Here is a 22403-nt window from a genome sequence, read left to right as displayed (position 1 = left end):
GAGAGAACAGGGTCACCTACAAGGAAACACTCCAAGACACACCTGTCCTGCAAAGTGCTTTAGCTGCTGCTAAGGCAAAGAAAGAGCTCCTCTGTATTTAATCCTGCCTCACTACAGACTCACTGGCCTCATGGGAAGAGCTCCCTTTGTGGGGAAGGGGCAAGCCCTGGGCACACACACCTCACCTCCTTCAGAGGCCTTGCAAGAACACAGAATTTTCCTCAGCCTCATAGAAGGACCTTAGGCCCCCAGCCTTAGAAACAGTCCCCTACATCCACTTCCCCAAGCTACTCACCTCCCAGGAGGCTTTGTCCCCTCTGCTTTCCCCTCCTTTCCTTCTCCCACTTTCCCTGATGCTACTTGGAGGGATGGATGGGGCTCCCATAAGAGGCAATGCCTGGCAGGCAGCTCTTCTGCAAGTAGGAGACAGGAAAACACTTCAGAGCAGAATCACAGTCACCACTGGGACAGGAGTGACATACAGATCTACTTCATGCTGGAATGGAACTGTGAAACCTCAATTGCAGACCTTTAAAGCCAGGTCGCCTAGGCAGTCTGTGACCTGTCTTCACATTGGCTCCTGCCCAGCTCCTCCTTTTTCTCTTTGCAACATCATCTCTTGACATGGGGCTTTGCTCCTGCTCTATCATGTCCACACCATGAAAAGGGAGGCTTGCAGTGATGTGTTAGTGTCTTGAGAGCCTCTTTGGGGCAATAACTTCTCCACAAGCGGGGAATGCATGCTGGGATCCCTCTACAGGTCTCACTGTCCTGTATTGCCTGTGTGCCTAGAGCACATCTAGTGCCTGATGCCATCTCATACATCCCATTGGAGCCTTGGCTCCAACACATGACACTAAGGAAGAGAGAAGGAGAAGGCACAACCCCCCACCAGGATTCAACTGCTCCATTACCTTTCTCAACAGTCTTTCTCTTCTCCTCTTCCAAAAGAGGCTTTCCTTCACCCACGGTGGCACCTCTCAGCCGTCGATGTGGAAGAACTAGACCTCTCCCAGTGGGAGGTCTCCCAGGTGGAGGTCTCACCGGTGGTTGGTGGGAAGAAGTTTCCAGCCCCAGCCTGCAAACAGCAAAAGGACAGTGTTCTGAAGCAAGGACTCCACATTTCCTTTGCAGCATTTGCTAACTACGGGGACAGAGACACACGTCAGAGCCACTCTGAAGGCCATCCTTTCCGAGAGCAGAATGTGCAGATAGCCCCGATCCTGCAGGACTGTCCTGGGAAGTGCAGTGACCCAGCACAGAGCTCCAGCACATAAACTTCCTCCCCAGGCTGCTCCAGGGCTTCCAGTCCCTATCCTAGAAGAAAGTTTTTTTGAAGCTTTCCCAGCCATATGACCCAGGCTACCTCTGGAGATCAGCTCCCAGCTGCTCTCCATGCTGCTGTCCAGGCAGGACAGACTGGCCTCCTTTCCTTTCCTCCCGCTTGCCACCACCATTTGAAATCCCAGTCTTGCCCTGCGCACCCCTGGCTGTTGCTCCTACACATGCATCACTGCACCTGAAAAGAACGGCCTCCAGCCTCCAGGTCGCTAAGGGAACAAACCCTCCACAAGCTGGGAGCCAGCACAGAGCTCTCCAGAAGCCCCTGGACAGAGCTCTGCAGAGCCTGAACAAAGCTAGAAAAGCCTGGAGTTCACTGGTTTCCAACCACTGGAAAGAGTTACTCCAAAATCACTTCCAGAGTGCCTTCACAAGCCCTGGCAATGCATCACAACCCAAAACATACTAAGAGGATGCTTACATGACCAGCCAGCAAACAAACATCCTCACTTTGGAAGGTTGATGGCAGAGCCAGCTCTTTGAGTGCCTGACAGCACTGAGTCTTTCTTCGCTGACAGCTGAAAAGGAGAGGGACACATGTGAGATGCTGCCAAGAAAATGGTCTTGTTGCTCACAGGCAGCCAAGCCTTCCACCCTTCATACAAGCCACTGACTTTCAGAAGCTCTGAAACAGTCTTTGCTGTTCTGTACAGCAGCCCCTCATTTGACAGAAGAGGAGCTGCAGGGGAACACAGGAGAATGGGTAGTAACACTCCCAGGCTTTCAGCAAGGGCAAGGATCAAGAGCCTCACTGGGCAGGAGACCAGTTCTTGCCTAATAGACAAGCCTCTGCAGGAGAGCACAGGTGAAGGCATCCCCCAAAACATAGGGAATGGACAAAGCACTCCTGCTAGGGAGGGAGGGGAAGGACAGGGACAGCAGGTCTGTTATTCCATGCAGTGAACACCATTCCCCACATTCTCCTCTGACCGCGCCCTTGACACAGCCTGTCAGCACCATTGTGCCACACAGTGAATCCTAGCAAGACTGAACCTCCCTTTTCTGTTCTGATCAGTCAGTTAAATAATCACAGAGCTGAACAGAAAATATCTGTCTCCAGCCCAGGAAGAAGCAGCAGTGACATTTCCACCAGAAACAGGCCCCAAGAGGGACTTTTGAGGTGTGCATGGAAAACACAGTAGCAACAGAAGCATTAAAAAAGCAGAGCACAATGGGTCTATTTGAAAGCAAAGCCCTGGCACAGGAAGTGAGGGTTCAAAGCAACACATTGGAGGTTTCTTGTACAGTTGCTGCCCATATGCTGATGCTTTTGCATAATTCAGGCCGGCACAAGAAGCACCTCATACATCAGGAGCACCTACCTCTTCTACCTCCTGAGGGACTTCATTCCCTGTCCTTGCAGCTGGTGGACCGGTTGCAGCTGATGGTCTCCTCCCATCTTGTGGTACCACCTGCCTGCCAGCCCTTGGTATATGGGGGGGGAACACTGCAAATACACAAAACAAGGAGTCGCAAGAGCACAGGAGGAGCTCGATCTCCAGCCCTTGCTCACATGCTGGGCACCTGCTTCTGCAGCAGAAGGCAGCTCTGCAGGAGAAGCTCCAGGCTTGCCTGGATGCAGTGACATCAATGGAGAAAACAACCCCCCCTCTCCAAAACACCCAGGGGTACCCCACATGCCCAGAGGAAAGCTCCAAGTGCCCACTTTGAGGCTTGCTCTCCATGCAGCGTGTGAGAGATCAGGGTCACCTACAAGGAAACACTCCAAGACACACCATTAGACCCTGTCCTGCAAAGTGCTTTAGCTGCTGCTAAGGCAAAGAAAGAGCTCCTCTGTGTTTAACCCTGCCTCACTACAGACTCACTGGCCTCATGGGAAGAGCTCTCATGCTGGGGTAAGCCCAACACACACCTCTCCACCTTCAGAGGCCTTGGAAGAACACAGAATTTTCCTCAACTTCACAAAAGGGCCTTAGGCCGTCAGCCCTATGGACACTTCTCCATGTCCATTGCCCCAAGTCACTCACCTTCTAGGATGCTTCTTCTCCTCCTCTTTCTCCTCCTTTGCTTCTCCCACATTCACACCATTTTGAGGCACCATTTTGAGGGGTGGTTGGGGCTCCTGTAAGAGGTAGCTCCTGGCTGGAAGCTTTTCTGCAAGCAGGAGGGAAAAAAAAAACACTTCAGAACTGAACCACAGTAAGCATTTGGACAGGAGTGACGTGGAGATCTGCTCCCTGCTGGGATGGAAGTGTGGGGCCTCAATAGGAGATCTTTATATCCAGGCTTCCTAGGTAATTTGTGACCTGTCCTTCACATTGACTCCTATTCAACTCTTTGCTTTTTCTCTCTGCAACGTCATTTCTTGACATGGGGCTTTGCTCCTGCTCTATCATGGCCATGTTATGAAAACGCTGACTTGTGAGGATGTGTTGCTGTCCTAAGAGTGTCTCTTTGAGGCAATAACTTCTCCACAAGAGAGGAACAGATCCTGGGATCCCTCTACAGGTCTCAGAGGCCTGTGTTGCCTCTGGTGACACAGTCAACCCAAAGGCTGTGCTTAGGGAATCTGTAGAAGAAACTCATATGGAAAGGGCAGAGCAGCTTGTTTCGGAAATCCAGTGAAATCTTGGTGCCCATTACCACCCTCCTGACCATTCTGAGCAGCTTACTTGGGTTCCATGGGATAGGTAAGGAGATAGGGCACTCTTCCCATTACCATTCTGCCTGGAGCAGAATGGATGATTCCCAGAAATTATCCTGAACTCTGTCTTTCTTCCTCCTGACCTCCTCAAATGGAAGAGCAGTTTGACTGGTGCATAGAGTCCAGTGGGAAAAGCTTAACTCAGAGGGAGAAACTGCGTGTAGGAGTGCTGGGCCGGCCTGAGCTCTTCCTTCCTCAGTAGTCGCTTGACATTTGCCATCAGGGCAGACAGGCAGCACACGTAGTGCCTCATGACATCTCACACATCCCATTGGAACCTTGGCTTCAACACCCGGCATCAAGGAGGAGAGAAGGAGAAGGCACAACCTCCCACCAGGAATCAATTGCTCCATTACCTTTCTCAACAGGCTTTTCCTTCTCCTCTTCCAAAGCCAGCTTTTCTTCTTCCACGGTGAGAGCTCTCACCCTTCGATGTTTCAGAACTGGTCCTCTCCCAGTGGGAGGTCTCCCAGGTGGAGGTCTCACCAGTGGCTGGCTGGGAAAAGTCTCCAGCTCCAGCCTGCAAACAGCAAAAGGACAGTGTTCTGATGGAAGGACTCCACATTTCCTTTGCAGCATATGCTGACTATGGGAACCAAGACACACGTCAAAGCCCCTCTGAAGGCCATCCTTTCGAGAGCAGAATATGCAGAATAGGCACGATAGTGCAGGACTCTCTGCAGAGCATCACTCACTTTGGAAAGACCATCACAGATCCTGAATGGGTCAGTGAAACAGCTCTTGTGTTCTCCGAGATGACTGTACCCTTCATCTGTGGCATCTGCAAAGAAGAGGAACACATGAGATTCTGCTAAGAAAGTGGTCTTACTGCTCACAAGGGCAGCCAATGCTCCCACTGGTGACAGCAGACCCTGCATTCAGCAGAATCGTAGCTAAGGGTCCTGGAGTGGTACTCACTGCAAAATAAAAAGCAAAGCAAAACAAAACAAAACAAAATAGCAAACAAACCAAAAAAAGCCCACAAAGAAAGGGCAGAAGAAAAGTCGCTGGCCTAGAGAATGGCCTGATAGGGTGCAAGGACTAGGGGTGGAAAAAAAAAAAGACAAAGTGAGGAGCTGGTCTGGGCTACAGGCTGCTTACAGTGGGGTAAGCCCTGCCACCAGCTCTGGCCCTAGCACCACTGAAGAGGATGTGCTCAGTGTGCGGAAAATCTCGCTGTCAAGAACTGAATGTCCAAAAAGGAGACAGAGGAGTCCTAAAACTTTATTCGAATAAAGGGAGAGTCCACCGGGCATATCCCTGTGGGGTCTCTCAAAACGCTGGGGGACGCAGCCCCGCTTTTATCCTAATTTCCCGACCGAGGGACGCCCTCTCCTTTTCCCCATTGGCCAAGGTACTCAGAAGTTACAGCCTTCCCAGCCGCCTACACCGAACTCCGGCCTCCCGCCATCTGTTCTCACCTGAGCTCACCAACTCCTTTGTCCCCCTTGCTGAAGAATGTGGGGCAATTGCCCTGTTTCCCTCCTTTGTAAAGGCCCCATCTCCTTGCAGATGGCTCTTTTTGTCCTTCTGGGCTCATGGCTCCACTCAGTCTCCCCTCCCTTTGTCCTGCTCTTCAGCCAAACTGTGGAGAAACCCCCTTATTGATGAATACAGAAACTTGAGCATTCCGCTCAATCCCTCCTCTTTTTCTTTTTTTTTTTTTTTCCTTTGGACAATATTTGTTTTTACAAACTAGCTTATTAACTAACAACCTGCGTTCAGTATGTCTAGTACCCATCAGTAGTCTTCATATCCTCCTGAACTCCCACAGACCCAGCAACCCAGAGTTTATTTTCCAGACCCACTCCCCGTCAGCGGTACAGATCAACTGAGAAGTCCAGGCTTCTGGAGTCTTGGAAATCTTAACTCTGGTGTGATGAGTCCATCCATGCTCAGCTGTCTTGACTGATGTACCAAGACCCAATCCCCTGGTTGGATATCATGGACTGCAAAATCCAAGGGGAGGATCTGTGTGAGCTGGGCTTCCTGTCGGAGAGACTTCACAAGAAAAAGTATTCTGGCTACATATTGCTTTAAATATAATACAGTCATGGATTTCCTTTGATTCTTCTCCCTCAGGACCAGTTAGACAAGAAGCTGGGTTAAACCCTCCCCCACTTCTTAATTTTAAATCTTCCTGCTCCATTAAACAGGTTTCATACTGCAATAATCGGGCACTGGTCATCCATTTGGAAGCCCTTTCAGTTAGTAATGCCTTGACCTGGTGTGGGACCTTGACAACAAGGGATCCTCCTGTAGTCAGCTTTCGGGCCTCAGTTACCATTAGGGCCGTAGCTGCACAATTCTGCAGACAATAAGGCCACCCCTTAGCTACTGGGTCTAATATTTTAGAAAAATAAGCTACTGGTCTTGGCATGCCTCCATATTCTTGCACTAAAATTCCCTTGGCGTGGCCCTGTTTGACATCCACATATAATTCAAATTCTTTTTCTGCATCCGGAAGAGCTAAGGCCGGAGCCTTGCTCAATTTATCTTTTAATTTTCTAAAGCTCTGTTCTCCTTCTTGTGTCCATACCACAACATTGGGGCTGTTTTGGGTTAAAAAGTCATACAGTGGTCTAGCTAATGCAGAAAAGTCTTCAACCCAGGCTCTGCAGTATCCTACTAGCCCTAGGAACTGCCGTAGCTCTCTCTTAGTCCTGGGTAATGGCACTTCTAAAATTCCCCGAATTCTTTCTGGGTCAAGGCATCGTAAACCTCCGGTCAAAATATGCCCCAAATATTTGACCCTTCTTTCCACCATTTGTGCCTTCTTTTTGGACACCCTAAGCCCTTTTTGGGCCAAGAAATTAAGTAATTTCACAGTGGCTTCCTCTACTACCCCCTCTTCTTCCCCTGATAGGAGCAAGTCATCCACATACTGCAATAACCTAACTCCAGGAGGTGGGGTAAATTCCTTCAGTATTTTCTGCAAGGCTTGTCCAAACAAGACCGGTGCCTCAGTGTATCCTTGCGGGAGAACTGTCCATGTCAATTGTTGTTTTATTGTTTTTCCTCCCTCCTCTTGTTCCCATTCAAAGGCAAAATATTGCTTACTATCCTCTGTGAGAGGACATCCCCAAAATGCATCTTTCAAATCAAGTACTGAATAGTACTGATGTGAAGAGGGGATCTGGTTTAGAATAGTGTATGGATCTGGAACTGTGGGATGTCTTGGTTTGATAATTTCATTTATTGCTCTTAAGTCCTGTACCATTCTATAGGTTCCATCTGGCTTCTTGACTGGCAGAATGGGAGTATTGTATGGAGACATACACGGCTCCAAAAGTCCTGCTTCCAGCAAAGACTCAATAGTAGGTTGTAAGCCTTTCCTTCCCTCTCGTGAAATAGGATACTGCTTTTTAGAGACTATCTGCCCTGGTTGCTTTAAAGTAATTTGGAGAGGTTCCATGTCTAGTTTTCCATATTTTCCTGGAACTGCCCACACTTCTGGGTTCACTTCAGCATAAGCTTTGTCAGACATTTTGCACAAAGTTACAGTAATGCAAGCTTCTTTATCATCTCTTACAATACTGATTTGCATTCCCAATTTAGCCATCAAATCCCTCCCCAGCAGATTGCAATCACAATTTGGGACAAAGAGAAAATCATGCATCTCAAATTTATTTCCCACATCCACTACCAGTGGCTGGATAATACGCACTCGTTCGTCTTTCCCACTTACCCCTTGGATAACCAAGGAGCCTTTTGACAATCGCCCTCCTTTTGGCATAAAATTCAAGGTGGATCGAGAGGCTCCTGTATCTATCAAGAAACACACTTCCTCTCGGTCCGGACCCACCCTACATGTTATCAAGGGCTCCCGTGTGGTGGATCCTTGGTATAATGGGAGCCCCTGACACCCCTAGCAATCCATTTCCATTAGTCGGTGAATTTCCTCTTCCTGAGGATCTCTTAGCCTCTGTGGGCATTCCCTTCTCCAATGTCCTTCCTCTTTACACAATGCACACTGATTTCTTCCCAATTTTTGTTTTAGTTGGATATCTTCTGTTGAAGAGACCATTCCCATGCTCTGCCTTTGATTACGCCCTTGAGATCGACCCCTTCCTCTGGCCCTTTGGAGTCCCTCAGGGGGCCTCACAGATCCTTGTGATTGTCTTATATACTGAGCCATAATCATTGCCTTTGTCTTTTCCTTTTCCTCATCCCTTCTCACATACACCTGTTGTGCTCTCTTTACCAATTCCTCTAATGGTTTATCCTGCCACTCTTCATCCTTCTGCATCCTCCTTCTTATATCAGGCCAAGATTTAGTGACAAACTGTACTTTTAGTAATGTGTCAAAGGCTGGTCCCTCAGGGTCCAGTCCTCCCTGTTTCCTCAAAGCATCTCTAATTCTTTCTAGCCAATGAGAGGGGCTCTCATCTTTTCCCTGTTCCAAGGTCATAGCCTTTGACATATTATTAGTTCTGGGGACTGCCATTTTAATGGCTCTGATTATGTATGCTCGATAATCTCGAAGACGGGTCAAACTGACTCGATCATTTGGATCCCAATGGGGGTCTCCCACTGGGATCATATCATCCACAGTGGGTGCATCTATCGCATTTTGGCCTGCCTGCGGGTGTTCGTCCTCCCATAATTGACGAGCTTTTTGCAAGATCATTTTCTTTTCCTGGAATCCAAATAAGATTCCTAAAGGAAAATCCCAATCCTTCCAAGTGTAATCTGCATTTCCTAGATATTCATCTATCTTTTCCCCTACTCCTATGGGATCATCTAAATAAGGAGGTAGTTCTTTCTTTAATCCCCTTATATCTTGGGTGGTCAGTGGCACGATTACAAATCCAAATCCCCCATCCTGACCTCCCAATGGAACCTGTCGTAGGGGCATTTGCCGAATTTTTGTCGGAACTTTAGAAGTTTTTGGCACCTCGTACTGGGTTCCTTTTCTTGTTTTTGAAGGGGATAAAATGTCCTGTTCCTCCTCCTCTTCACTGTCACTAGAAGCAGGAGGTGCAGAGGGGACAAGAGCTGTGGCTCCTGATGAATTTTGGTGATAAGGTGGGGGAAGGTACTGGAGGACATCCCACTCCTCCCTATCTGTTTTTTTTTTCCCTTCTTCAGATTCCTGCTTCCCTTTCCCCCCCACCTCTCTTGTTACATAGATTCCTCTAGATGTTGCCCTTAACCATATTGACGCACATTCTTTCTCGATGAGACCCTTCTCGGTATCATTGAGATACTGGCACAAAACCTGACAAAGACCAGGATCGTCGTCCGACCCTACAGGGGGCCACCTAAATCCCCCTGGTAACTTATATTCTGGCCAAACAAAACAACAATATTTTATCATTAATTCCTTAATTATTTCTAGGGGAATGCGTAAGTTATCCCAAACCCTCAAAAGTCTCCCCAAGGGACTATATGGGGATAAGTTAAGGTCATCATTCCTTTCCCCAGCACCCTCTTTTGCCTTCCCTTCGCTGCTCTCCCTGGACTCCCATGTCGGGGTCGCCACCCCTTTTGTTCCCCACTGTCCCATAGTACTCACCAGTGAGATTTCAATGGTCCTTTCCGTCAAACCTGGTCCTTTCCGTCGGACTTTAGCGCTACCCGGAGGTCCTTTCCTTCAGACCTAGTCCTTTCCGTCAGACTATAGCGCTACCGGGAGGTCCTTTCCGTCAGACCTAGCCCTTTCCGTCGGGCTTAGCGCTACCGGGAGGTCCTTTCCGTCAGACCTAGCCCTTTCCGTCGGGCTTAGCGCTACCCGGAGGTCCTTTCCGTCAGACCTAGCCCTTTCCGTCGGGCTTAGCGCTACCGGGAGGTCCTTTCCGTCAGACCTAGCCCTTTCCGTCGGGCTTAGCGCTACCCGGAGGTCCTTTCCGTCAGACCTAGCCCTTTCCGTCGGGCTTAGCGCTACCGGGAGGTCCTTTCCGTCAGACCTAGCCCTTTCCGTCGGGCTTAGCGCTACCGGGAGGTCCTTTCCGTCAGACCTAGCCCTTTCCGTCGGGCTTAGCGCTACCCGGAGGTCCTTTCTGTCAGACCTAGTCCCTTCTGTCAGACCTAGTCCGTTACGTCACACCCCTTGAGGACCCCCTCCTGGTCCTACCTGCGGATCCCCCGATCCGCTTCTCGTCTGTCTCCGGACAGTCTCGGGAACCCAATCAGTCGTCCGGTGCAGGCTGCCGTCGAAGGGAGTCGATCACCAAAAGCTATGGTGAGGCGCGCCGTAGACTCCAATCGCCATCTGACGTTCCCGGAAGGTGGAAGGATCCCGGACGAGCCCCCAGTTGTGCGGAAAATCTCGCTGTCAAGAACTGAATGTCCAAAAAGGAGACAGAGGAGTCCTAAAACTTTATTCGAATAAAGGGAGAGTCCACCGGGCATATCCCTGTGGGGTCTCTCAAAACGCTGGGGGACGCAGCCCCGCTTTTATCCTAATTTCCCGACCGAGGGACGCCCTCTCCTTTTCCCCATTGGCCAAGGTACTCAGAAGTTACAGCCTTCCCGGCCCGCCTACACCGAACTCCAGCCTCCCGCCATCTGTTCTCACCTGAGCTCACCAACTCCTTTGTCCCCCTTGCTGAAGAATGTGGGGCAATTGCCCTGTTTCCCTCCTTTGTAAAGGCCCCATCTCCTTGCAGATGGCTCTTTTTGTCCTTCTGGGCTCATGGCTCCACTCAGTCTCCCCTCCCTTTGTCCTGCTCTTCAGCCAAACTGTGGAGAAACCCCCTTATTGATGAATACAGAAACTTGAGCATTCCGCTCATCAGGCAACCTCAGGAATGCTGGCAGCTCATCCACAAGCTGCAGTTGGCTGGTGTCACAGCAGAAGGACAGGGAATTACAGCAAACCACTCCTTCCAACAGCACCAAGGGCAATCAAAGGTACCATGACCCCCGGCCACACAGGAGGGATGAAAAACCCTGATGACTTCTATCCTCAGAGAGAGAGGGCTGAGATCACCAGAGAGCTGGCAGAGATGTCTGATACCCCCAGCAGTGCAGGGAAGGGCAGGAGAGGTCACTGTGCAGGAATCTGCCATTCTTCTAGTTCAGGAGTGACCCCATGCCCAGACATGCTGTGGCAGCCCAGGAGAAATCCATTCACTTGGGCTTGGTTAGGGCTGCAAAAAAGCAAGAGGTAGCACTGCAGAAATGCAGAACTTACTTACCCCAAGAAGAGCTGTTATCACCTCGTCAGACTCATTCATTCTTTCCAGAAGACTTCGGTAAAATTTCATTTTCACAACTTTGTCTTCAATGACTAGGATGCCAATGTCCCTCAGAACAAGGGCAACGTTAGTCCCACTCTGAAGACAACAGGAGAGCTGGTTCACGGTCTCTAGTACGCACTTCAGCGCTACTTTGGAAGGGAAGCTGGTGTAATATGCTATGTGATCATAGCGCAGGAGCACATATCCCTTAAGACCTAGGCAGCAACAGAAGAGCAACACAGTCACTAGCAGAGCTCTTCAGCAGGCGAAAACAAACAAGAGTATCTGCAGCTGGAAGGTCTTCCAGCAAGACAGTGCTACAGGGCTGTCTTCTTTAACCCTCTGGAAACCCATAAAGGAGGTCGATGCATTCCTCCTGTGGGAGAAATTCCTGGCACTCCACAGCGTCACAGGCAAGGATGTACAGCAATGCTTCCTTCCTGCTGAAACTAAAGAAAGGCTCGTGGCTAACTCGCATGACCATGAGGCAGGATGGCAGCACAAGGAGAGAAGGGAGCCAGTTCCCAGAAGAAGATACCGCTGATGGTCATTGTGCCCTCAGGACATGACAGATTAGAAGAGACTTAGTGGTGCCACATCACAGTGGCTGCAGTGAAGAAGGAAAACACATGCGCTGCACAACGGCCCTTCACCTTAGAGGCTGAATCTCATTCATCTTCCCTAGTAAAGAACGTTAAGGAATTGTCATTTTTAACTTACTCCTCGTGGACACACCCTGGCCCTAAGAACTGCTCAGTATACAGCCCTGTTTTGGGTGACCAAGGCCCATCCCCAAGGAATGCCAGACTGATGTTCATAGCACCAACAAGATGGAGTCATTGGGAAGGAAAGGCCCACTGGGAACACAGCCCAGAGCTCCTGCTGCCCACGGCCATCACCCCCATCACACTGCAGCTGCACTGCTGCCAGCACTGCCCAGCAATCACCGCACAGCTGGCCTCGGAGGGGTTTTCCTGCACACTAGTGTTCCCATCACTATTTAGCTCTGCCAGCAGACACTATGGCTGTCTTGAACCCGCTTTGGAGCAGAAGCAGCTTGGAAGAGCCAGCAGCAGTGCTGACCTTCACCCTTGCAAGGCCTGCTGAGGCAGCAGTAAAGAACAGGAGTTTTAACCACATAGGATTAGAAGCAGCAGCTCCAAAACACTTGATTGGAGACAGCTGTAAAAGCAAGTCCAAGAGGGAGAGAGAGAGGGCCCTTCAGTTCTGCATTATGATGTCATACCACAATACAAATAAATAAATAACTAAATAAGACCTGAAGCTCTTCTCAGCACCCAATGAAGGAATTACAGATTTCAAACAGCCCCTGCAGAACAGCAGTTATCCACATCCCACTGATGTTGCAAGGCAAAGCAAAAGTTTCAACCTGTCCTCTTACCAGCATCATCATCCTTCTCTTGGTTGAGACCATGACACTCTGCAAGCTCCTCCGCGATGCAAAACACGGGTCTGTAGCCTGTCACCAGGGCAGTCTTGCCACCTTTTCCACTAACAGGGACTTTTTCTCTAACAAGCCTGAAGACCCCAAGTGGACAAATTTTCACATCCTGCAAACAGGGAAGGGAAGGGAAGGGAAGGGAAGGGAAGGGAAGGGAAGGGAAGGGAAGGGAAGGGAAGGGAAGGGAAGGGAAGGGAAGGGAAGGGAAGGGAAGGGAAGGGAAGGGAAGGGAAGGGAAGGGAAGGGAAGGGAAGGGAAGGGAAGGGAAGGGAAGGGAAGGGAAGGGAAGGGAAGGGAAGGGAAGGGAAGGGAAGGGAAGGGAAGGGAAGGGAAGGGAAGGGAAGGGAAGGGAAGGGAAGGGAAGGGAAGGGAAGGGAAGGGAAGGGAAGGGAAGGGAAGGGAAGGGAAGGGAAGGGAAGGGAAGGGAAGGGAAGGGAAGGGAAGGGAAGGGAAGGGAAGGGAAGGGAAGGGAAGGGAAGGGAAGGGAAGGGAAGGGAAGGGAAGGGAAGGGAAGGGAAGGGAAGGGAAGGGAAGGGAAGGGAAGGGAAGGGAAGGGAAGGGAAGGGAAGGGAAGGGAAGGGAAGGGAAGGGAAGGGAAGGGAAGGGAAGGGAAGGGAAGGGAAGGGAAGGGAAGGGAAGGGAAGGGAAGGGAAGGGAAGGGAAGGGAAGGGAAGGGAAGGGAAGGGAAGAATTCTAAGCAGGTGAGGGGAATAGAGACCCAGGTCTTGTGAGAACATGTCCATGGTGTGATGGGCTCTGCTCACTGCTGGCATACAAAGGGACAAGATGGAGCCCTCTGGAAAGCCTTGGAGAGGTCCTTTGGAAAAACGTTCCAGAGGTTTATGTGCCCTAGGTGACCCCGTGTGTGCAGAGGGGTTGGACTAGATTATCTCTAGAGGTCCTTTCCAACCTTAACGATTCTATGATTCTATAATCCTAAGGTTTCCTCCTCATCCTCCCCTAGATCTCAGAAGTACATGTAAATGATCTCTCACATCCAGGAGATCCTTAGAAAAGGTTCCTAAAATTGAACCCACCCCCAATCCCCTTCCTCCTCAAAAAAGACATTAATAATGACAAAATTAATAATCTCGTTCTTGTTTTCCTTTGCCAGTGGGGTGTGGAGAAGGCGCAGAAAGCCTCCAGACACTCTCAAGAATGAAATTGGACTGGATATATGCCGTCTTTCTTTAGGGATACATTATCCATGGCACTGCTGCTGTTTGCAGTGTCCTTCTCCAAGGGATTTCCTTTTGTTTTCGAGGAGGGGCAGAACGATTGCATCCAATGGCACAGAGATGCTATGACTTATAAAACCATCAGGGCTGGAGGGGAGGGACAGCAGGGCAGACCCACCGTGTTCTGCACCAGCTTCTCTACAACATATTCAGCAGCACCGTCCCAGATGAGCACAGCCGCTGGAAAAGCAAGGGAAAGGGCTGCCTGTCAGGCTCCAGGTTGGGCAGCTCACAGCCATCCAGCACATGCCTCACCAAGGAGTTGTCAGGAGCAGGCACCCATAAACAGCACCCCCTCCCCAAAATGACCCCCCTGCTGCAAGGGGCCGCAGCGCTGAGGTGGGCACTGCCTTCAGGCTGGAACCTGTGCCCTGAGCCCGGCAGCGCTCGGCACCTGGCACAGGCGTGAGGATGCAGCGATGCTGCCCCGGGACAGCCACGCTGTCTCCAGCTCACAGCCTGCACTGCCAGCCTGGAGGCATGGGCAGCGCGGAGGGAAGGAGCAGAGGCAGCGCCCGGGGTGCCGCGCAGAGATCCCTGCGGAGCTGCGGAGCAGCGTGAGGATTCTTCTGCAGCACATGCGGGGCCGGCAGCCTCTGCAGAGCCCAGCAGGAGCTGCAGGAGCCCTCGGCCTTCCTCACCAGCTCTCCTTGCCTGGCACAAGCAGCTCTCGCAGGGTGAGCCTCTCCCTAGGGAGGTGGTGCTGGATTTTCACCCAGCGAGGGGATGGAGAAGCCCGTGGCAGTGTGGGGACTCAGGGCATTCCCAAGGGACTCCGCTGCGTGGGCGGTTTCCCCAAACGGGATCCCTGCACACACACAGCTACCGGAGCTGCTCCAGCTCCTTCCCCCACCAGGAGCTCGGGTGGGTGATCCCCACTGTGAGGCCAGCAGGGACCCTTGGGAAAGTGACGACTGCCCAGGGGCCTTGGGACAACAGGGGCAGCGTCAGGGCTGGACCCAGGAGTCCTGGCAGTCACACTGGCACCACAGCTAGAGGGGACCATCAGCCTGGGCTCTGCCTGCTTCCCCCAGCCCCTCCAATCCCCCCAAGCCCAGGGTTTCCACAGCCATGTTCACAGTTCATCATCTCTGTGACATCTCCTGGAAAAGATCTCCTGAAGGCCTCACCTTCTGGGGGTACTTTTGTCACCAACTCGCCACGTTGTGTCCCGTGGCCACCCTTCCAGAGTGCCATCCTTCTCCTCCTCGCTCTGGGTCGCCCTGCAGAGGGAGGTGATAAGGACAGAGCTCCTCTCCTCCTCTTCCTTCACACACGTCGCTCAGCACTAGGCTGCCCACACTGCCCCTCGCCGGCTCCCGCTAGCAACCAGCAGCTCTTTGGAGCAGAGCAGAGCCAAGAGCAGCCCCAGTGCCTGCGCTCTCCCAGCTCTGCCGCGACGTGTGGGGAGAGGCTGGGCCGCGCGGGACAGGGCAGCTGTGGCTGTGACACAGGATGTCTCCTGTGACCTCAGCCCATGTCACAGAGGGGACCGGGCCCCTCGCCCCCAGGGCCTGGCCAGGGCTGGCCCTGCAGCGGGCAGGGGCTGCGAGGGGCGCTGGGGCTGCCCCTGCCCCACGCAGGCTCTGTCGCAGGGATATCCCCCCGATGGGGTCCGGCCGGGCTGCACACTGAGCCTGTGCTCATCCGGCCACGGCCCCGCGTGGGGAACCTGCCTGCCAGGGAGGGCAGAGGCACCGCAGCGCGCTCGCCCCATGGCCACACAGCGCGGGCGGCTGCTGCCGCTGGGGCAGGAAGTGCTGGCCACTGAGACCACAAAACCTGTGGCAGCAGCTCCAGCAGCTCCTGCAACCACCCAAATGTTCTCCTGGGTGCTCCAACCAGCGGGTCCTTCCCTTGCCAGCTCCTGCAGAGTTGCAGGCCCCAGATAGATCACTGAACGCAGGAGCCTCACTGGTCTTATCACACCACAAACACCACAACCAGCAGAACAAGTGGAGCATGGGGGCCCTGAAGCCACATGTGTGGTGACCCTCGCACAGGGAGGGAGCAGCTGCAGGGACTTAGCAGATCAACACAAGCTCCCAAACTTTTCAAAAGATCCGCAAGACCCATCTGTATGAAACAAGAGACACTCAAAGGCGATCTGCAGACCTCTGCTTTGAACACACTCAGACCTAGGGTGGGGATGCCTGAGGTGGCAAGGAAATGAAAGAGGGAAAAGCAGCTCATACCCACACTTGAATAACCTACTGCTGAAGCAGGGCTCAGGAATGAGGTTTTCAAAACTTCCCAGCTGCATACTTGCCCACTAAATAACTAGTAAGGATCTAAGTATTATATCAGCTAAGGCAAAGAGGAAATCTTGTGAAAAGGTCAACTTCGGGAACAGAGAGTAAACACAATTTTGTTGTTGTTTCATTTGTTTGCTTTACTCTCTTTTCCTCTTTTCATTTCCAAGAGAACAGCAGACACTGCAAGGACCCTTTGACTAAAAAAAAAAAAAAGAAAAAAAGAAAAAAGTTTTCCTCTCTGAAGCTCTAAAACCCAGCTGGTACCATCACTATGTGAGTATCTGAGCAAGAAAGAAATGGGGGTGGTGTTGATTTTTGAAATCTGGGGATCCCAGAGCATCCCTCTGCCAAGAGCCCAGGCAGAAGTGCTGGAAGCGGGCCCAGAGGAGTCACTGGCCACAAAGAACGGGAGAGGGTTCAGATGGTCATTCCTCCTGATGACCATAGAGACCCAGCATGGCTCCTCACACACTGTTCCTCCACCGTGAAGATCACAGAGCTGGTATTTCCAAGGTTTAATCACAGGGGAGAAATACATTTGCTATAAAGAGTTCACACTTGTAGAATTCCTTCCAGAAATGCCATGGCCACAACACAATTTATAAAAGTTGGTAAGGTGTGCTTTCTCTTCCTCTGTGCTTTCCTTCTACCCCCATGGAATTAAAAAAAAATAAAAATAAAAATAAAAGAGAGATAGGGGATAAAAGGGAAAAGGGGATAAAAGGAGATTATTCCCCTTGTCAACAGTACATACCAATCAAGATATGCATGAAGGGATATATAATTTTATTGATGGACAAGATCAAAAAATAAGGATAGTAGAACTATCACTCTAGTTCTAGTGACAGTATTTGAGATAATTTGAAATAGTTCCCACTCATGAAGAACTCCTTCAGCAAAGAACAAGATTGTAGAAAAAGCCAGTTGTCCAAGAAGAAATACGTAGAGTCACCAAACAGGATTGCCATAGACAAAGCAGGGTTTCTAACTGTGAACATGCTTATCTTTTTGTCTTTATCATGGCACTGAAACTGGCAAGTGGTTTATGGATTTGAATCCAATGAATCTGAATCCATTTTAATGTTTGAGCTTAATTTTTGTTCTTAGAATCTTCTGTTATTCAGGATGAGGAGGTGTGTGGAGCTTTCCTCAGTAACGCTTGGAAAAGATCCCTAGAATTTGCAGCTGAATTTCCGGAAACAATATAAGAAAACTGCCCCAAGTCAGCATGCACTGGCAGTATGTCATAGAATCCTTATGGTTGGAAAAGACCTTTAAGATCATCAAGTCCAACCATAAACCCATCACCACCATGCCTACTAAACCATGTTCCTAAGTGTCTCATTTATATGTCCCAGTCCAAAAAATTGTGTATTCAAAATTGTAGTAATATCTCTCCAGATGTCACTTATAATAGCTTCCTGTAAGCATGAGGCACAAGTCGCATTCCTTCCTTTCATCACCACAATCCAATGAGAACATAAATCTCCTGAGCTACGTGGCTTTAGTTGCTACATATATGATGTGCATGGTATAATATATGGGACATAATTAGAACTGCTGTCATGGAAGGCATCACGAGTGGGGAAAAAGCCAAACCTTTGCGCAGCCAATGGCTTCCTTCAGGGCAAACTTAACAGTCCTCTTTCTGAGACTGTAGGGGAAGGGGTTTAAGAATGGATACAAGACTGTGTTCAGCAATGCTACAGGTCTGCTGATTTTCAGGGAAACATTGTCTTAGGGCCAAGCATGGAAAACAAGGCAGCTTCCCTATGTTATGGCTAAACTGGTGAGATTGGAAGAACATGTAGCAAAAGCTTTCTACCTCCCAGATACTGAGGGCACATGCAGAATATAGTGGAAGAACGCACATGTAGGACACCATGGTTCAATATAAGGAACTCAGCACAACAAACAAAAGCAGGCTAGTATCAGAGCAGGACAGTTTGAATAAGGGGTAGTTGTCCCACAAGACATGGTGGATCTTGTTGGGGCCGCAGGACCAGATGGTAACTCAACAGAGTGAAGCCTGTGACCCACAGAGCAATAATCATGTGGGTGAAGAGCTACTGCTTCATGATGGCAGCACAATGCAAAGGCTGGTGGAGGGCAAGGTAGCAGTAAAAGGACATGATAATAAGGGAGCAAAATCTGTACAGCCTAGGGCAAAATAGAAATAGCACTGGGCAAAAGAGATGCTTCAGGAAATTGTTCTCCCAGAACTCAGAATCACCAACAGTGTGAGGGTTTTAGAGGATATAAACCAGATTTCAGGGAAGGCCAGACTGATGATGAAAATGTACATGGGACTTTGCAGGCAGTGATTCACATACACGATTAAAAAAAAATCATCTTGATTCTCCAGTTCTGCCAGGGCAGAATTTTGCCCTTGATGCTTTGGCAGTTCTGTGTCCCTTCATGTAGCTGGAACTAGCCCACAGAATGATTTACTTCCCAGGGACTGAGGTGGCACTGATCAGCCCATCACTCCCCAGATCCTCTTTCCTGGCCTACTGGAAGATGGTTGTTAACATCGCGGGGGGAGGCCTGGGGGTCAGGCAGTGGCCATAGGGCTGTGCCAGCTCCTGCCGTACTGTTGGTTCTAAGGGTGTGGGGACACGTGACAGGAGCCAGGGCAATGTGGGGGTGGTGGCAGGTCAGTAGGGGCAGGGGTGAACAGCAGTGGGGGCTGCAGTGAGGGGTCACGGCTGGCGAGTCTGCTCATGCAGACGCAGGCCATTCCCCTGGTGCCCGTGCCACCCTCCCAGCAGGACAGGGCTCTACAAGGAGAACGCTCTGCCTGTCCTGGTGCTCAGGGCAGCTCCCCGAGGCTGGCACAGCTTTGCCTGAGGGACCTTCTGGTCTTTACCCTTTACCCTGGTGTGTCTGCAGCAGGGGCAAGAGCTTGTGGGGCAGCACTGGGAGAGCTGCCCTTTTGCAGTGGAGCAGTGAGGAGCCCTGTGGCTCCCATCCCTGGTGCCCTGCACACCATGGTCCTGATTTTGCAGGCACTGCATGGAGCAGGGTGCACTCCAGGATGAGGAAAGGTCTCCCCAGAATGGACTCAGCAACAACCCTTGGTGTCTCAGCCTACTACAGCCTTCCTGCTTGGGCAGCCACACTCAGCAACCTGCCCCTGCTGAGTCCTGCAAATGTCCAGTGTTGGATGAGTGCTAGAAATGGTCAAAGTGAGAGACCAGTTTGTGACAAATGCCCTTCACAGTCAATCCGTGCAACCCAGGACACACAGCTCAGCAAACGTCGTTTTCCTCTCTTGGGCCCTCTCTAGCCTAGCCTGACCCTCCCCAACTCTCCCACCTCCGCTGCCCTCTCTCCAGAGCAACCAGTAGAGCAGCCCAGGCTGGGGGTGGCCCCACAGCAGTGCCCACCACAGGGGGCTGCAGAGCTGGAGGCACTCACCCCACAGCCCAAGCCCCACTGTGGGCACAGCAGCTCCAGGGGGCAGGACTGGGTGTGCGGCCACTGCCCCATCAGGCTCCAAGCTGGGACTGGCCCCAGTGGCACAAGGACACTTGAGCAGAGTGACTCTCTGTGTCCCTTGTTTCTGTATCTCGGAGATTTCCTACCCCAGACTCCCTGCTGCCCCCCAGGTCAGACCCTCTCTCCAGCACTGCACAAGGGGCCCTGCCCTGGGGCTCCTCTGGCAGCTCCTGCTGCCCCAGGGACACGGCAGCCTGCCCTCAGTTGACACACACGTTCCTTTTTCTCATTTCTTCCTCCTTCCCAGCCCACAACTGCTGCTTTGCTCTTCCCAAGGGATGTCCCTGCTCCCTGCAGAGCCTTTCCCCAGGTGAGTGCCTGGGCGATGGCCTGCCCGGCTGTTCCTGGGCTCTCTCCTGTGTCCCCACAGAGCCTCCAGCTGGTGGGGCTGCTCTGCAGAGCGAGTGGGCTGAGGTGCTCCAGGGCTGTGGAGTGATTTTGCACTGGTCGTGGGTAGTGAGGCAGGAAGCAGACCCAGCTGGATGGGTATCACTGCACTTAACAACCCTATGCCAAGGGGTCTGTGGCTGTGAATGACTCTCAGAGCGATCACAGGGCATTTCAAATGGCTCACACTGTGTTCAGGTGTGTCCCGAGATCCAGATCAGAGTTGGACATATAAAATGTCCTGAACTGCTCTTGCAGCTCCATTCCCTATGCCCACAAGGTTCACACAGTGGGCATGTGCCACCAGCCCCATTATGTGGGAGACAGTCCCAGATAGATACTGCTTGACCATTCACCGCTATCAGGAGCATTGAGTATCCTCAAGTAACAGCTGAATCCAGGCCAAAATCCTCAAAAAATCACCCCAGGAGCTCATTGCCCTGAGCCCATGAAGACCCCCTGAGAAACAACAAGCCCTTCAGGGTGAAAGTTCTTAAGGAAATTGCTTGCTCTAACTTAGGAAGAGCAGACCAAACCACAAGCACTCAATTGAAGAAATCCACTTTTATTAGCAGAAGGAGAGCTCTGACACATTGACAGACAGATTCACGGAAGGCCTGTGTGATAGATAAGGTGAACACCTCTGGAGAAGTGGGATGAGTTGAAACACTTCTGCACAAACAGCATCATTCAAGTGAGAATTCCCCAAGTATAGAAATCGTCTGAATTATAAATCACTTGTGAAGAGGGACACGTAGCCGAGCTGTTACCAATTGAATCAACCGTTTCAGGGCGGTACTGAGCTCCTTGTTCCTCATGCTGTAGATGAGGGGGTTCACTGTTGGAGGAACCACCGAGTACAAAACGGCCACCACCAGATCCAGAGCTGGGGAGGACACGGAAGGGGACTTCAGGTAAGCAAACATGAGTGTGCCAAGAAACAGAGAGACCACAGCCAGGTGCGGGAGGCACATGGAAAAGGCTTTGTGCTGCCCGTGTTCAGAAGGGATCCTCAGCACAGCTCTGAAGATCTGCACGTAGGACACCACAATGAAAATGAAACATCCAAAAGCTAAACTTGTGCTAACTGCAATAACCCCAACTTCCATGAGGCAGGAGTCTGAACAGGAGAGCTTGAGGATCTGGGGGATCTCACAGAAGAACTGTTCCACCTCATTGCCTTGGCAGAATGATAGGGAAAGTGCATTCGCAACGTACAGGAGAGCAGTGAGAAATCCACTGCTCCAGGCAGCTGCTGCCATTTTAACACAAACTCTGTTGTCCAGGAGGGTCCCATAATAGAGGGGCTTGCAGATGGCAACATAGCGGTCATAGGCCATGACTGTGAGGAGAAAATACTCAGCTGAAGCAAAAAAGACAAACAAAAATATCTGGGCGGCACATCCCAAGTAGGAAATGGCCCTGCTGTCCCAAAGAGAATTGGTCATGGATTTAGGGACAGTCGTGGAGATGGAGCCAACGTCAAGGAGGGAGAGGTTAAGGAGGAAGAAGTACATGGGAGTGTGGAGGCGGTGGTCACAGGCTACTGCTGTGACGATGAGGCCGTTGGCCAGGAGGGCAGACAGATAGATGCCCAGGAAGAGCGAGAAGTGCAAGAGCTGCAGCTCCCGCGTGTCTGCGAATGGCAGGAGGAGGAACTCATTGAAGGAGCTGCTGTTGGACATTTGCTCTTGGTTCAGGGCATTGTCCAAAGAGTAAAAAATACCAAGAAGTTAGAACACACTTCTCTGAGCAAAACTCATTTCACTCCTCACAGTACTCGTCACATTGCCTCTCTCCTTTGCTGTGTTCAGCTCCCTTTCCTGACCTCTGCTTGGTGCTGGGTGACTGTGGTCAGCCTCTGCTCTTGGGCTCAAGGGGAGACAGTGTTGGTTTACTGGGGGGTCTAAATGGAGGTATCAAATTGCTGAATGTATTCAGTGGGAAGACCTGGAGATAGGCACTGTCAACTGAGTGAAGGGGATTTGGTCCAGTGACCCAGTGGGAACATTCTCTACTTATTACTGAAAGAATAAGGAGAAGATCCTTGGGAGGCATTCATCTGCCCCCCAGCCTTGTCGTCTTGAACAGAGGTATCTGTATTGGAATCAGTCATACCAGCTCCCGCTGGTGACCTCCAGGAAAAGCAACTCAGTGAGATTGCTGCTGTTGGACATGTGGTTTCTTTAGGCATGCTGGAGAGACCATGGAGAAAAATGCATTGAAAAGGCAAGGGTTTTTTGAACAAAACACATCTTTCCTCATAGCAAATCCCCACATTTTTTCTCTCCTTACCTGGAGGACTTTGCTTCAGCTCTAATTTTTCCTTTCTGAGCATGCTGCGGGTAGCAAGTAGCAGGGTCCTTTGTT

The 22403-nt window shown here is 51.0% G+C and overlaps 2 pseudogenes; both read right to left on the bottom strand.

The window, feature by feature from the left end:
- LOC148592672 (uncharacterized) overlaps positions 1-11741 on the bottom strand; it is a 34388-nt pseudogene extending 22647 nt beyond the window's left edge.
- A 5979-nt stretch (positions 11742-17720) lies between these two features.
- On the bottom strand, positions 17721-21718 carry LOC148592671 (olfactory receptor 6E1-like; annotated as a pseudogene).
- Between the last annotated feature and the right edge of the window lie 685 nt (positions 21719-22403).

This window comes from Tinamus guttatus, unplaced genomic scaffold (assembly GCF_059628265.1).
Source record: "Tinamus guttatus ecotype Peru unplaced genomic scaffold, ASM5962826v1 Tinamus_guttatus_pri_ptg000546l, whole genome shotgun sequence".
Classification (NCBI taxonomy): domain Eukaryota; kingdom Metazoa; phylum Chordata; class Aves; order Tinamiformes; family Tinamidae; genus Tinamus; species Tinamus guttatus.
Note: the sequence above shows the minus strand (reverse complement) of the source record. Positions and strands in the feature narration are given on the sequence as shown.